General features: G+C 39.4%; 1 pseudogene; it reads right to left on the bottom strand.

Moving 5' to 3' along the window:
• Window positions 1-6777: 6777 nt before the first annotated feature.
• Window positions 6778-7712, bottom strand: LOC148164260 (olfactory receptor 2L3-like; annotated as a pseudogene).
• Between the last annotated feature and the right edge of the window lie 1398 nt (window positions 7713-9110).

The following is a 9110-nucleotide window of genomic DNA, read 5'->3' as shown; positions in this document are numbered from 1 at the left end:
AAACAGGACATATTTCTGTCAGCACCAAACAAATCCATGGACTGAAGAGATATTACCAAAGAAGGTGCAAGACATATTTCATTTTCTAGTCTCGAATGGGTATTGCAGACAGAGATCTGGGAATGTTGACTCTGGGAAAACTTCTCACCCTTTGTTGGGTTCTGCCAGTTTTCCAGGATTCCATCTACAGGCTCTGAGTTGGGTTGAAGTAAAGAATGGACCTCCAGGACCTACTAGAGTTTGGCAAGACATTTTCTTAATTTAACTGTTAGTTTCTATAAGCTATTAAATAGAATAATGAGACAGTCTATCAGAGAAGTACTAAGAGTCTCATAAACTCTGGCAGGGGCCTTCCTCAAAAATAGATATGGGGGTGTCTGTGAGACCACTGACTTAGTGAAGTTTTGTTTACACTCATGCAATTTAGACAAAGGAGAGCAGTAGGAGATGCATTGGTCTTATACTCTTTCATTTTAGGTAGTCTTGTGTCTCTCATTTTTCATGAAACTTTTGCAACAAGTCTCTCAAATAAATCTAATTTGGAATCTTGAAACATGTTAGAGGTTTTTGCATCCCACTAAAACATAGGTATCCCACCCTGTTTGCTTAATTTGATAACCCTTACCTTCAAGTGCAGGTCTTCCAATGAGCTAATTGGAACATTTCACATAAAGGCCATAGAAATTTCCCTGAGGGCTGGCAACAGTTTGGTACTGCCATTAACTGTAATATCCACATTTCTGTCTACCCATATCTAGCTATAAATGGGTTCAGCCCACACTTCTGTCTGGCCATTTTTTGAGCCCACAATCTGATGGTGAGCAAGATAAGTTTTTTTTTTTTGGTTGTTTTGTTTTCAAATTGTATATATAGATTTTATATGTACATATAATATATATATATATATTTTAATTTTATTATGTTATGTTCGTCACCATACAATACATCATTAGTTTTTGATGTGATGATCAACGATCCATTGTTTTTGTATAACACCCAGTGCTCCATGCAGTACGTGCCCTCCTTAATACCCGTCACTGGGCTAACCCATCCCCTCTCCCCCCTCCCCTCTAAAACCCTGTTTGTTTCTCAGAGTCCATAGTCCCTCAGGGTTCAACTCTCCCTCCGATTTCTCCCCCCTTCATTTTTCCCTTCCTTCTCCTAATGTCCTCCGTGCCAAGATAAGATTTTAGAACATGAAACACTTATCTTATCCAAATCCAGGTTGTTTTTAGTAAGATTTTGTTTTATATATAGCTAATTAAGGCTTCCAGGACCACAGTTCTTAGACATTAAGTGGTTGTCCCAAAATGTGGTAATTTTAACATTTTAGAATTTAAGTATTCCATTTTATTTATTTGTTTATTTACCTTTATCTAGGGGTTTAGGTCCTGCTGGGCTAAAATATTATCTAAGAATGATATGCATCTGTGTTTGGGATTGTGTGTGTCTTAAAGTGTACCTTGTTCCATGGACATTTTCTTGAGATAGGCAGATGACCTAAGGTCAAGCTAACCCATTTCATGATCATTTTTTTTTTTTTTAGCAGAGATGTTTGTGCGTTAAGCAGGAAATGCTATAACAGCTTTAAGATGGTCAACCCATGCCCACCAATTTTTGTTCTTTCTTGCTTCCCAGATTCCATTAGCAATAGCTTTATCTATAGAAAACAAGACAAACGGACAGGTGCACCTTAACACACCAGCAGTAACCAATAAATGTTAGTGCACACTGCACGAGCAAAGGCCCTGCATGTTCCACTAGCAGCTCCTATGGAACTCAGGACTGGAGAATGTATGGGATCAGCAAACCTAAAATGTGAGGACTGTGGCCTGAACTGAGGACAAGGAAAAGTGGGAAATGGCCGAACCAGTGGAGCCCGAGAATGAGGATTTCGCACTGGGCTGGACTTTCAAAAAGGGTAATTCCAGACTGGAAACTCAATGAAATTGAGATCTTGACACAAACAGAACGGAACCCAGAACTGAGAAGATCTTGCATAATACCCTCCAAACTGGTGAGAAAGGCAGAGAACTCAAGAGGGCTCACAGGTACCGTGCCTGTGTTTCAGGTTGTCCCCAAAGCCATCTGAAGTCCCTTCAATCTCACCACTGCTCCCAAACCTGTTTAAGTAAAATACAACTCAGTCAATTTAAAGATCAATCTTGCTTTCCTCAATATTTCTAAATGAGGGAGCACTCCTCCTGCCAAATACAAAGGAGGTCTAAGGAATTGTATAAAATGGGAGCCTTTTATAGGCAGAAGGGAATAGGGACAAAGAAAGACTGATTCCCCTATATTCTCTTGGGGCCTCAAAGGGATCTCAAAGACAGTCTGTCTCACAACTGACCCAAAATTTTCAGATTGTAGGACCATGTGAGTGGAAGACAGCTGAGTAATTCTACATCTTAGAGGCATCATTTCTCAGCTTTCCAAATTCTCTGAAGTAGATGCTCATCAACATTGAAAAAATGGCAGATGATTTGAATACTCTGTTTTCTCCCTTTGTGGCTCTTTCTGCAGTTAAAATATTATGGTGGAAGGAATGGCCTGTAGGAGCAGACACAATAGGTGGGAGTTAGCCTATGGCTTTTCTGAGCCAGAAGACTGCTGGAATGAAGGATGTCTGGAAGATCGTTCTGATAGCTTGGATTTCCCAGTCTTTGCTTATGATGTCTTGATCTCTACTTCCAGGGTGGTAGGCATAAAAAATTGAATTAATCTTGCTTTTGTAGGAATGTCAAGAAGAGGAACTTTGATGATGCCACTGAAAGGGAACACAATTTGCCACCTTAAAATATGCCTCTTGGGAATAAGGATTATTTTTGGCTGGTTATTTTTAAGAAAGAGTAGACATAGAAAAACACGGAAAACTAGAATAGAAGTTATCCTTTTGGAAGAGACATAGATGGTTTTAAAGGGCATTTTCATCTGTAAGGTTGTCTCCCTCTCTGTCCCAGAAGGATGGGCAAATCTCTAGAAACTCTGATCAGTGGAGAAACCAGTGAGTTAAATTTGCACAACCACCATACCCTGGTTTAGTCTGCCTTTTCTGATAACCTCTCATAACTGCCTTTCTCATTCCCTAACATCTTTTGTCTTTATCTGAAAGTAATTTTTAAAGTAATGGCATGAGCAATCTCAGGGAGTCACTCAATTTCTCGGGATCTCTCCATATACAGGAGATATCATGTGTTAATAAATTTTTGTTTGTTTTTTTTCCTGTTAATCTGTTTTTTAAGATTTATTTATTTATTTATTTGAGAGAGAGAGAGAGAGAGAGAGAGAGAAAGTACGGGGTGGGGGGGCAGATGGAGAGGAAGAAGGAGAGAAGCAGACTCCTTGCTGAACCAGGAGCCCTATGCAGGGAATCGATCTCACAACACTGGGAATCATAACCTGAGCCAATACCGTGTTGGACACTTAACTGACTGGGCCACCCAGGTGCCCCACCTGTTAATCTATTTTTTATTGCATGGGGTGTCGCAGCCAAGGACCTAAAAATGTAGAACCGTTATTCTGCCCCCAACACAACATATCCTGACACTATCAAGGACCGTGCCTCCATCTTGCTTTCCAGCAAACTAAGTCCAGAGACGGTGTGGTTTCCCTTAGGCCATGGTATTTCAGGGCCAACAAATGTTCCAGTTCTCCTCATTTCCTCCAATATTCAGTACCTGAAAGAGATAAGGAGTCTGTAACGGGTATCCCTGCACAACTCCACATTCCCTCAGGTTATTTCCAAAGATAACCATTGACAAAAACAGCAGACATTCCCACATTTTCCTGATGTGCATGACAAGACTCCCTTCTTAGTCATTGTACCTTTCTCAAAGCTAGCCTCATGGGTGTGTGACCTGTGGGCTTGCTTGGGGTCCCACACTCAGAAAGGTTCCTGCGTGGCTTAATGATCCAATTTTGCCACCTTGAAATTTTTAACAATGTTCTCTCTGAGTCTGCATGTGAGCAGAGGAGCCGGGGCAGCACTTGCGTGTGACTTTGGTCCAGCAACATCGCCTGGACACACGGGCTCAGGCAGCATGCTCACACAGCAGTCGCCCTGGCCTCCTCATAGGAACACACACATCTTGCTCAGGTGCCAAAGACCCCAAGGGAGTAGGTCTGTTGGGACTGGGACAGACTGGGGACAGTGATGACAGCAGCAACCGCAGAGGAAGCAACAATGGTGGAAGGACCCACAGCCAGGAGAGAGAAGGAGCTCGGCCTGACAACCCAGTGATGCATGGTAGGGGCACGGGCAGACTTCCATCCCACTGCCCATTCCTAGGTCATTTACAAAATTATTGACTATCCAGCCTGAGAGCTAGTATGGAAATGTTATGGAGCTTAATCAGTAATCTCTCTTCTTTTTTAAGATTTTATATTTATTTGTCAGAGTGAGAGCGCACAAGCAGTGGGTGCAGCAGAGGGAGAAGCAGGCTCCCCGCGGAGCAAGGAGCCCATACATGGGACTTGATCCCAGGACTCTGACATCATGACCTGGGCTGAAGGCAGACACCTAACCGACTGAGCCACCCAGGCATCCGTTAAGCAGTAATCTTTGTCAGTAAATTATCACAGAAGAAAAGCACACATATTGTCGTTGCAATAAAGTATGTCGGAAAGTTATTAAAATGAATAAAATAATCCAAAATCTATAGTTTTAAAAAGTGCTGCAACACTGCAAAATCAATGCAAACAGGTTTATAAATAAGTATACAAGTTAAAAATCTTTAACATATTTAAAAATTAATATATTACTGATGGAAAAATATTGTATATAAGCTTTCAGAAACCAGAAAGAAAAAAAAATAACAGCAATTTGCCTTCTCATTGAAGACACAGTGGCGAAATGAATAAATGGGTTTTGAAACATGAAGTGACTTCCACATTCTATATAAAGACCACAGATTATCAGAAATTAGAAAGGATTCATTAAAATTAAATTTATGTTTAAAAGCAAGTTGAGATTAATGTATAAATTAATGGGTTGAAATCGATTTATTAAACAATGTTTTTAGGGAAAAAGAATCTCCTGGAGAAAAATCAAATCTACCTGTACTGAAATTTATATGTGGATATAATGTGTCAGACATTCAGTCCAATGTTTTCACCATGCATATGTAGTCCAAACAACTCCAGTAACATAAATCCAAAGACTCTTCTCAAAATTAAAAATCAGCAAAAATTGATTGCAGCTTATCTTTTGCAAGCAATGACTAACAACATTTTCAACTCCATTGTCAGAAAAATGAAGTTCCTAAGAGAATAAATTTCTGTAAAAATAAATTTGGAGAAAAGTGAGCCAAAAAAATCTTATTACCAATGAAGACATCACTGAACAGTGTATTACAATTCAGTATATATAAAATTATGACACAAAATTACTGTTGTCATTTGTATTGCATTTAGTAGATATTAATTAAGAGTGATGAAAAAAATTCTTTATACGTTAGCCACTTGCTTTTTGAACATGTGGCCTCATATTGTTTTTGTGCTCTTCCCTATAAATTATGCAGGGTGTGACATGTCTCTTCTCTGCCAAACCTGAGGAAGTGAAGACTATTTCTTCACTTACTACTGATGAACAATAATAACAATCTACCCAGGAACTTCAATTAACTTGAGAGGATTTTGTTAGATTTAACAGTGGTATCAGTTTTGAAAAGTGATTTATCAATGAATAAAATTGTTGTACAGAAGCTGTTTTTCCCCAACCTGTTTCAATAAAACTATGAAATGTATTGAGTGAAAAATAAAATATTACATGGCAGACGTGTTCTAACACAGGATAGCAGTGACCACTGTGTATGTATAGAGTGTGGGGATTGTCCTTGAAATTCTTAATTCCTAATAACTACACTAAACTTTTGACCCACTCAGCTTATAACTGACCTCACAATTTCTTGATTTCTGCTGGCATATGCAAGTCCTTTTACTTTTCTTGAGGAATACCTGATATGAAATCAATTTCCTAGGATTCATCTCCCTAAAAAGACCATAAACTTATTATATTTTGTTCAGAATGGTATAAGGACTTTAGAATCCCTGATGAAGTCTTAGCTAAATCTTTCTAAAGCTAAATTACCTTGAATTGAAAAAAAAGATAGTAATTGGCACAGATAAGTCACAAGCCTACTATGAGAAGATAAAGAATTTTTCTGACTTTCATTTAGACCTAGATATTAAGGAAATATTTATTTTTCTGGTTATCTGTTTTGGAAAATGAATTGAAAATACTAGATCTTTTACGTCTAATGACAACTTCATTTAGAGAGTCTCCATTTTCATTTCTACATGACTAAGAACCATTTTCATAGAAAACATATTAGTAAAAAAGAGTGCATTTGAAATTTATGAGAAAAAGCACCGTAAAGAAAAAAAAAAGGCTCATAAATACAAATACATTTGCAAGACAATTTTGTCCAGACACGAGTGATTTTCTTCTTCTTCTTTTTTTAATACATATTTTCATTTTTTCATCTGAGACAGAGATACAGAGAGAGAGCACATGAGCAGGGGTAGAGGCAGAGGGAGAGGAAGAAGCAGGCTCCCTGCTGAGGCAGGAACCTGATGTGGGGCTGGATCCCAGGACCCTGGGATCATGACCTGAGCCAAAGGCAGACGCCTAACCTTCTGAGCCATGCAGGCGCACTGAGTAATTGTCCTCTCTTCTGATTTTAGTCCTTCCACTCTAAGCTTAAAATAGTATTTTATTTACTGCAAACTGAGGAATGGACTTATAATCAATGTTTGGTACATATGCAAAAAACGTGTCTATATTTTCACAAAGCAGATTCTCTGAATCACTCTTCTCAGGGTCCCCATCACCTCCTTGTTTCTCAGGCTGTAGATGATGGGGTTGAACACTGGGGTCAGGACGGTGTAGAAGACAGCCAGGACCGTGTCCTCTGTGGGAGATCAGAAGGACCTTGGGCGTAGATAAGTGTAAGCAAAGGGTGCAAAGTATAAAGTGACCACAGTGAGGTGGCTGCTGCAGGTTGGATAGGTCTTCTTCCTCCCCTCTGTTGGCTGCATGCGGCAGATTGGAAGGAGGACCCGTCCGTAGGAACATGTGATGCCAACGAAAGGAAACACAAGGAAGAGATTGGTGCTCCCAAACACTGTGCACTCATAAGCCCAGGTGGCCACGCGGCCAGGGTCAACATGGCGGGGACATCACCGCAGAAATGGTGGATGGCCCTGGGTTGACAATAGGGGATACGGAAGGCATAGACCGTGTGGGCACAGGAGTTGGCCAAGCCCGTTATCCAAGATCCTGTTATCATTAGAACACACACTCTTTTGTTCATACGAACGGGAGCGTGGAGAGGAAAGCAAATAGCCACATAACGGTCATAGGCCATAGATATCAGGAGCAATGCTTCTGCACCTGCTAAAGTCAAGAAGAAGCAGCTCTGAGTCCCACACCCAGTGAAGGAGAGAGACTTGTTTCCAGAGAGATAATCCGAAGCCATCTTGGGAACAATTGTGGAGATGTAGCTCAGGTCAATGGGAGAGAGCTGACTGAGGAAGAAATACGTGGGTGTGTGGAGACGGGTGTCTAGGAAGATGAGGAGAATCATGGGCCGGGTGCCAAATAGAGCCATCAGAAAAATAACAACAATTACACTAAAGAGGAACAGGCCAATTCTTGGTGGGAACAACCCCAAACAGATGAAATCAGTTGATGTTTGCTTATAATTTTCCATGAGGCATTGATAGGATTTTCCTAAAAGCAGACAGAAAAGTAAGTCAAGTATGGAACAAGAGGATCTTTTGAATTTATCACTTTAATCAGACTGTATTATTGAAAATCTTACAACTCCTAGGTGAAGAACTGAACTTTTCTATTTTAGAAAACAACAACAATGACAACAAAAACAATTTACTTTTTGAACCAGAGATTAAAATGAGGATGCAAGTATTAGTAGCCTATACCTTTTCTAAGAAATCTTTAAAGTCATTTAAAAAAAAAATTTGTATATTTGTTAAGAATTCATTAGGATAAGTATGCTTTACTACTGTACACAAACACAAGTATTGCCAAATCAGATGTTTATTCAAAATATTTGCATAGAAAATCAATGTAAATATATACTATATATTTAAGAATAAATATTTATGACCCATAAAGGATCATTTTTCTTTCGTATCTAAGACTTACTTCTAAAGCTGCAGCAACCTAACACCTTCTTTTGGAGCAATATTTCCTTCTTGAGTCCTCTTTACACAATAACATGTAATCAAACGTCCTTGAATTCAGGTAAAATTATTGCTTTCATCTGTTCTGAAATCATGAATGAATCTTTTTTATTATGTTCAGTTAGCCACTGTAGAGTACATCATTAGTTTTTGATGCAGTGTTCAATAATTCATTAATTGCATATATCACCCATGAATGAATTGTCTTATTGTCTAGTACTATTTAGATAAAATCATTCTCTTCTTCTCAACCAGTTTCTGAATGATACAGTTCAGGGATACCCTTCAACTAAATATCTATACACCATACTCACGGTAGGTTTCACAAATCTGCCAGAGTTCTTCAAAATAGCATTTGTTTTATGTCTCTCTGCTTCTCTAACACTTATACAATACACACTCTTCTACGGTATTTTGTCTTACTCATTTTACACTTATTTTCTTTTTAAAAATTTTTGTACGAATTCTGGTTATTTAACATACAGTGTAATATTAGTCTCAAGGGTACAGCTTACTGATTCCCGTCATCCATACAACACCCCATGTTCATCAGAATAGGTGCACTCTTAATCCCCATCCCCTACTTCACCCATCCCCCATCCACCTCCCATCTGGTTACTATCCCTTTGTTCTGTATAATTAAGATCTGTTTCTTGGGGCGCCTGGGTGGCTCAGATGTTTAAGCAACTGCCTTCGGCTCAGGTCATGATCCCGGAGTCCTGGGATCGAGTCCCACATCGGGCTCCCTGCTCAGCAGGGAGTCGGCTTCTCCCTCTGACCCTCCCCCCTCTCATGCTCTCTATCTCTCATTCTCTCTCTCTCTCAAATAAATAAATAAAATCTTAAAAAAAAAAAAGATCTGTTTCTTGGTTTGCCTCTCTCTCTGTCTTTTTTGGCCTTACGAT

This window comes from Eumetopias jubatus, unplaced genomic scaffold (genome assembly GCF_037043125.1).
Source record: "Eumetopias jubatus isolate StellerSeaLion01/CBP00866 unplaced genomic scaffold, mEumJub1_p1.0 scaffold_5, whole genome shotgun sequence".
Classification (NCBI taxonomy): domain Eukaryota; kingdom Metazoa; phylum Chordata; class Mammalia; order Carnivora; family Otariidae; genus Eumetopias; species Eumetopias jubatus.
The sequence above is the reverse complement of the archived record's forward strand: the minus strand, read 5'-3'. Positions and strand labels throughout refer to the sequence as shown.